We start from the raw sequence: 7,611 nt of genomic DNA on the forward strand, positions 1-7,611 counted from the left end.
TGAGGAAGAGTCCCTTATGTTGCAGAGTTAAGGGAAAGGAATCGCAATGTTAGCAGGAGAAGCCCAAGAACCATTTGAATACTCCACTCCTTCCCCATCTGCCTTTCCAAAAAAAAAAAAAAGTTTCCAAAACTTACTGTGGTAGAAGAGCAATGAACACTGCAGCTTTCAGGGCATTAGTGAAAACTCATAAGGGAAGGATCAGAATACATACTTGTCCAGAACTACAGCTGGAGAGCGGTGAGTACACTCCACCACCAGACTAAAAGTTAGTGAGTAACAGGTCCACGGTTCTACGGGAAGAGGACCAGAATAGAGCAAGACTAGAGATATACTATCTCTCAGGCACACTGCTAGGAGAAGATCTATAGCTGAGAATGAATCAGAAATGGTAAAACCATAAAGAAAACCACCCCCACCCTGAACACACATTATCTCCAGAAGAATTAGGTGATGAAGGTGCCCTGAGGGTAGCAATAACAATCACTTCTCTTTAGATGGCTTCAAATCCACACAATAAAGGTCTAGTAGAAAGAAAGGCATGCTAATTTCTAGCCTCCCCCCAAATGTTGTTTACCTCAGTATCTACTTATATAGAATGTCTAGGTTCTTCTACAAAAGATTACAATGTTTATGAAAAGGCAAATAATGAACAATGCATTTCCAAGAGATAAAGATAATCAATAGAACTAGGCTCATATTTGAGATATATATTGAAAAGCTGTGAGTAGAATGTTAAAATCAATGTTATAGAGTTGACCCTTAAACAACATGGGTTTGAACTATATGGATCCACAGTTAATGGATTTTTTAAAAAATACAGGACAGTACTATAAAATATTTTCTCTTCCTTATGATTTTCTTAAATCATTTTCCTTTGCTCAGCTTACTTTATTCTAATACAGCATATAATGCATGTAACATACACAGTATGTGTTAATCAGTTGTTTAAGTTCTTGGTAAGACTTCCAGTCAACAATAAGCTACTGGGCAGCAGACTACTTGCAGAACACATTGGGTGGCTCTAGATGCTCCACGTGGACTCTAGGAAACTTGAAAGGCCATCAGGGCAGGGAAGCCCAGCTTCGTTATCAAAGCAGAAGAGACCTGATGGAATCCACAAAATGGGTTTTAGTTGCCGCTGAAGTCCGGTTTGGTGAAGTATTCTTAGAAACATTACGGCAGTTGTAGGAGTTGCAGGATAACAACCACCTGCTATTCCAACACGTGCCAATCAGTGGAACAGATGGGATGAAGACAGGAAGCATTCTCCACTACATAGTGGAGAAACACCATCTCTTGTGTGAGGACCTCAAGGAGAGAACCTTCATTGACATGCACATGGAGGGGACACTAGATTGTTGGAACTGATTATCATTCATCCTTTCCTGAAACCAGATGACCAACAAAAACAACTGGTTAAAATGGCCTGAAAGGCTATAATTAGATACATGTCTGGGTTTGAAAAGGTTTTAAGGGATCATGGGCAAAAGATTTCTTATTGGCAATCAGCTGAGCCTTGTGGACTTGATTCTGCTCCAAATCATTTTAGATCTAGGATAGAAAGTCCCTACTATGGCACCTCCAGGAGTTCACAGCGAAAATAAGTAATATTCCTAAAATTAAGAAATTATTGAATGTGGCAGCAGGAAGAAAACTCCTCCAGATGACATCTACATACATAAGAAAAAACCATCTACATTTCTACACTATAAAACATCACATACGTCTGTGAGTGAGAGTTAGCCTCTTCTCATTTCTGTGTCCATAATAGTATTTTAATTGGTGCCAGGCTGCCATGAGTCCAGCTCTGTCGTGGTGCTATGTATAATTATTCTTAAGTTGGGTCTCTCATGTCAAGACATTTTCCAGAAACATCAACATTTTTTTTGTCCCATGAATAATTATGTGACCCTTTTCTGAAAACCTTTTTTGGAGAATTTGGCATTTAAGTTAGATCTGATGCGGTTACTCATTTTTGATAACAAGACTGGGTTGGACTTCACATTCTCCCTTGAGGTTCTGCTCTCCTCTCCTTATCCCATTCAAATACCCTCTAGTCTTTTCCTAATTTTTAGTATTTAGTAACAACATAATAGCTAGTGAATAACTCCATAATAAATCTCAGCCATAATAAATCCATGGTAGTAGTGACTGCAGTCGATATTAGCCAAAATAAAGAATTTACAAATAAAAAAAATCACAATAGACTCCTGGGGAGACTCAAGTTATATGTGGATTTTTGACTGCATGGTGGATTGGTGCCCCAACCCCAATTTATTGAAGCTTCAAATGTAATATATAAAATCTTTAATGAAAAAGGTGGACAGCATGCAAGAGGAAATGGGTAATTTTAGCAGAGAAGTGGAATCTGTAAGAAAGAAACAAATGAAAAAGCTAGAAACAAACAAAAAAGAGTAACAAAGATAAGGAATGCATTCAACATGTTTATGCCCAATTCAGCCAATTAAAAATACTTCCTATGCTCGACATACCCCTCACAAAAAAAAAAAAGAGAAAAAAAATTGATGACCTTGAAGATAGGTAGGTAAAAAACAAACAAACAAAAAGTATAATCCAAAGGATGTTGGACAATATTAACTGGCTTAGTAAATGTATTCTTGGAATCCCAGAAAGAGAAGAAAAGGAAAATGGAGAAGAGAAATAATTGAAGAAATAAGGGCAAAAATTTTTCCAAAATTAGTGACAGACACACACAGACATGCCTCACACCGCCTATTATATTCAAACTGCTGAAAGTGAAAATGAGAAAAACTTGAAGGCAACCAGAGAAAAAAGGCATGTTACATAAAGAGGACCAAAGAACTACAGCACACTTCTCATCTGGAGTCATGCAAGCCAGACGACTGAATTGTCGTATTTGGTGTTGCAAAATAAATAAAATAAAAACTGTCCACATAGAATTCTGTACACCCCCAAATATCTGTCAAAGTAAAAAAAAAAAATATCCACATTATACACACACACACACACACACACACATTCACAACTTATTTCTAATAGACTTGCACTGCAAGAGATATTAAGGAAAATTCTTCAAGCAGAAGGATATGACACTGGACAGGAAGGTGGATAAACTAAAAAGAAGGATGAACTCTGATATGGAATAAATGCATAAAAGCATAGATTTCAGTTTTTTCCCATGCTTTTAAGAGCTGTAATAGATAACTCTGTCTAAAGCAAAAATGGTGATATATGGTATGCTTAAAGCATATGCTAAAAGTAAAATGTATGACCTAAATAGCACATGGGTTTGGAGGGAAGAATTGATATTTTTAGCTGTGAGCATCTTGCTCTACACGTTAAGTGATATAATATGCATAAATAGACAGCATAAATGTTACATAACATATAATGTAACACTATATGTGAGGTCCTCAACCCTAGGAATGACGACTAATTTTTTCAAGTTATAAATAATTCCACAATAGAGACAAATTAGGATTATAAGACATGCTCAATTAACTCAAAAGAAGGCATTAATTTCCTTTATTATATACACTTATATTGCTTTATACACTTATTTCAGATTATAGGGACACATTTTTGAGTGATTTATTAGCTGAACACATTTTTTCATAAACCATAAGCTTCAAGGAAGCTGGGGACGTATATGTTATTGCCTTAGATTATATATCAAAGTCTAGCATGTATAATGGGTTCAATAAATATTTATTGACTGAATGAATAAAATCTACTTGTCTTTGCAAACAACTTTCTCTACCTCAAATGTCCTTGGTCCTTTTCTCTGCCTGGAAGAGCTTCTAGGTTTTCAAGACATGATTAACTGCCTTCTCCTTTGCTAATTTCCCATTCGTACAATACTCCTATTCAGTATTTAATTTCTGCCAGCACTCTCCAAGGCAATGGGGGGTGGGGGTGTTCAATTATGAGAAAAATGTGCTCCTTATCTTAAAGAAGTGCAGTATGGATAATTGACATGATAATTAGGTAACCAATATTTGTAATCCAATGATAATAGTGCAAATATAGTTAAAGGCTTTTCTCGACATCCAGGATGTGAGAGGATACAGAAAACAATTACTATGAAGACTATATTATACTATTAAAAAAAAACCTATTAAGCTATTGCAATTGGAAATTCCACTTGTTGCCAGTCTATCATTTGATACTTTTATTTCCCTGATTTTTTTAGAAACAGATTTACCTAGTTTTAGGAAAAAATGATTAAATGGCATTTGTGTAATTAAGTACATAATAAGTTTTTCATGTGCTCATTTGGTATGTTTAGTATAAGTTGTAATTACAGTGTACACAAGTGTACCCTGTAGGAGCAACTGAGATCTGGTGTAGTTACACATTAACTCTAATTATTATGTTAAAATTAGCTACAAAAAGAATCAGAGAGTCATGTTAGATTTCCTTGAAATCATAAGCTGAAGATGTAAACATATATATGGAAAATTAATGTTGTTACACAGCTTTCAATGCTTTATAACTTGATATTCCCTTTAATGTTGGGAACAGTAGCACTGCACACACTCCTGGACTATTATAGAGGAGGCCTTCTTCCTTCTGTCCCTCTTTTGCCCAATTCTAAAATACATGAATGATGATATATGGAACTTTTCACTTGCTAGTACACCCTGGGTTCCAGCTACAGACAGAATTGGAAATACTCTTTAAAAAAAAGACTTTGGGGTGCCTGGGTGTCTCAGTCAGGTAAGCGTCTACCTTCAGCTCAGGTCATGATCCCAGGGTCCTAAGTCCCTCCTAAACCCATATCTCCAAGAGAAAGAGAAGGACCCAAAATGAAAATATAAATTGATTGTTCTTTACTACCAAGGAATTAAGAGAGCGAGTAACCCAGTCAAGAAGTGACTGGTTTGCAATGAAACGAAGCAGGTGGAGTTCTGAAATTTTGTCTTGAATTTTTGAAACTACAAATTGCTTCTGTACCCCCAAGGAGGGGGAAATAGAATTTTAAAAACAAGAAATGGGCAGAGGACATGAACAGACATTTCTGCAAAGAAGACATCCAGATGGCCAACAGACACATGAAAAAATGCTCCACATCACTCGGCATCAGAGAAATACAAATCAAAACTCTAATGAGATACCACCTCACACCAGTCAGAATGGCTAAAATTAATAAGTCAGGAAATGATAGATGATGACAAGGATGTGGAGAAAGGGGAACCCTCCTACACTGTTGGTGGGAATGCAAGCTGGTGCAACCACTCTGGAAGACAGTGTGAAGGTTCCTCAAAAAACTGAAAATAGAGCTACCCTATGACCCAGCAATTGCACTACTGGGTATTTACCCTGAAGATACAAATGTAGTGATCTGAAGGGGCACATGCACCTGAATGTTTATAGCAGCAATGTCCACAATAGCCAAACTATGGAAAGAACCTATATGTCCATCAACAGATGAATGGATAAAGAAAATGTGGTATATATACACAATGGAATACTACGCAGCCATCAAAAGAAATGAAATCTTGCCATTTGCGACAACGTGGATGCAACTACTGGGTATTATGCTTAGCGAAACAAGTCAAACGGAGAAAGACAACTATCATATGATCTCCCTGATATGAGGAAGTGGAGATGCAACGTGGGGGGCTTGGGGGGGTAGGAAAAGAATAAATAAAACAAGATGGGATCAGGAGGGAGACAAACCATAAGAGACTCTTAATCTCACAAAACAAACTGAGGGTTGCTGGGGGGAGGGGGTTCAGGAGAGGGTGGTGGGATTATGGACATTGGGGAGGGTATGTGCTATGGTGAGTGCTGTGAAGTGTGTAAACCTGGCGATTTACAGACCTGTACCCCTGGGGCTAATAATACATTATATGTTTATTAAAAAAAAAAAGTTGTAAAATAAAAACAATAATAGCCAAGGTGTTAAGGCTTTTCAGTTAAACAGTGGACTTGGCAGTATGTTTAAGATCTATTTAGCAAAATTATTCTCTCACAAAAATGAACAGACAAAGGAACAAGAAAATAAACTCTGTGTGTGTGTGTGTGTGTGTGTGTGTGTGTGTAGTGGGGAAAAGAAGAAAAATAATATTTAATATGAAAAGATTGGTGAGACCCATCTTATCTGTTGACTAAAACCCATTTCTTCTTTTTGGACACAAAAATTAATTCGTATCTGTAATATATAAAACAATTCTCAAAACATTATTAAGAAAGTAGAAAAATACATAGAAGAATAAGCCAATGGATTAAATATGTTCTTCAAAAAAGAGATTAAATATAAATTTTCAATACACAGGAATAAAAATGTATTGGCAATGTATTGGCAAGGATGTGGAATACCCATACTTTATTGGTGATAGTGAAAATTGGTGCAACTGTTTTGAAAATCATCTCGGAATAGCTAATAAAGCTCAGGAAATGTATATTGCCAGCAATTCTAGTCCTATGTATAAATCTTAAAGAATCTCTTCCCCATTAAAGCTGGGATAAATTTACCAGAAAGTTATACTAATATTGTTCATATTAGCTTCAAATGGGAAACAACCCAGAAGACCATTAACAATAGAGTAAATAACTATGCTATGGAATAATATAAATCAATAAAAACAAATAAGCAACACCTTCACACAGGATTGTGGGTTTATCTTAAACACATGCTAATGACTATAGTAAGCAATATTTAAAGAAATAAGTGCAATATGATTTTATATATTTTTGATGTGTGTATAGGTAGATATATATGTATATCTATATATCACAAGGAGACATAAATAATATTATTTGTAGATGCAGCTAAAATACAAATAAAACAAAGACTATTCTCCATTGCAAATTATTAGTACCCTTGTTGAAGGTCGGTTGACAACGAACATATCTACTAAGGGGTTAATATTGTAAATACATAAGTAATTCCCCAATTCAATAAAAATTAATTAATTAACTAACTAATTAATAACTGGATTTAAAAATAGACAAAGGACTTGAGAAAATATTACTCAGGTGAAAACATACCATTGGTCAACAGGTATGAGAAGATGCTCAAAATCACTAATCATCAGGGAAATGCAAACCAAAACCACGATAAGGTATCACCTCACACTTGTTAGGATGACTATTTGGAAAATAACCAAAAATAATGAGTGTTGGTGAGATGAAGAGAATTTGAACCCTTATATAGCTGTTCCTCAAAAAACTAAAACTAGAAGTGTCATATGATCCAGTAATCCCACTCTGGGCAGATATCTAAAAAAAATGAAATGAGGATCTCAGAGACACAGCTGCACTCCCATTGACCATTGCAGCATTATTCACAATAGCCAAGATATGGAAACAAACTAAGTGCACATCAGTGGAAGAATGAATAAAGAAAATGTGTTGTGCATCTTTATGTCAGCATCAAGTGTGATGTGCCTGTTTCTTTCGAAATGGTAACACTGTCTTAATGTTCACTTGGAATCAGAAGATGTGGCCTTAGGCCCACAAGAGTTGAGGATTTAGAATTGAGATCATCACATAAAGTTAGGGCTCTTGAAATGCTACACCTTCTGTGAAAAGCAGACTGCTAAAAAATGTCCTGTTGGGGCACCTGCTGGCTCAGTTGGTTAAACATCTGCCTTTGGCTCAGGTGATGGATCTCAGGAT

The 7,611-nt window shown here is 36.0% G+C and overlaps 1 pseudogene across 1 annotated transcript; it reads left to right on the plus strand.

The window, feature by feature from the left end:
* The first annotated feature begins 1,110 nt into the window (after positions 1 to 1,110).
* LOC308341661 (glutathione S-transferase A4-like) lies at positions 1,111 to 1,746 on the plus strand (annotated as a pseudogene). Its single transcript has one exon. The product of its transcript is annotated as a glutathione S-transferase A4-like (transcript).
* The last annotated feature ends 5,865 nt before the right edge of the window (positions 1,747 to 7,611 follow it).

Source organism: Martes martes (genome assembly GCF_963455335.1).
Source record: "Martes martes genome assembly, chromosome: 4".
NCBI classification, from domain to species: Eukaryota; Metazoa; Chordata; class Mammalia; order Carnivora; family Mustelidae; genus Martes; species Martes martes.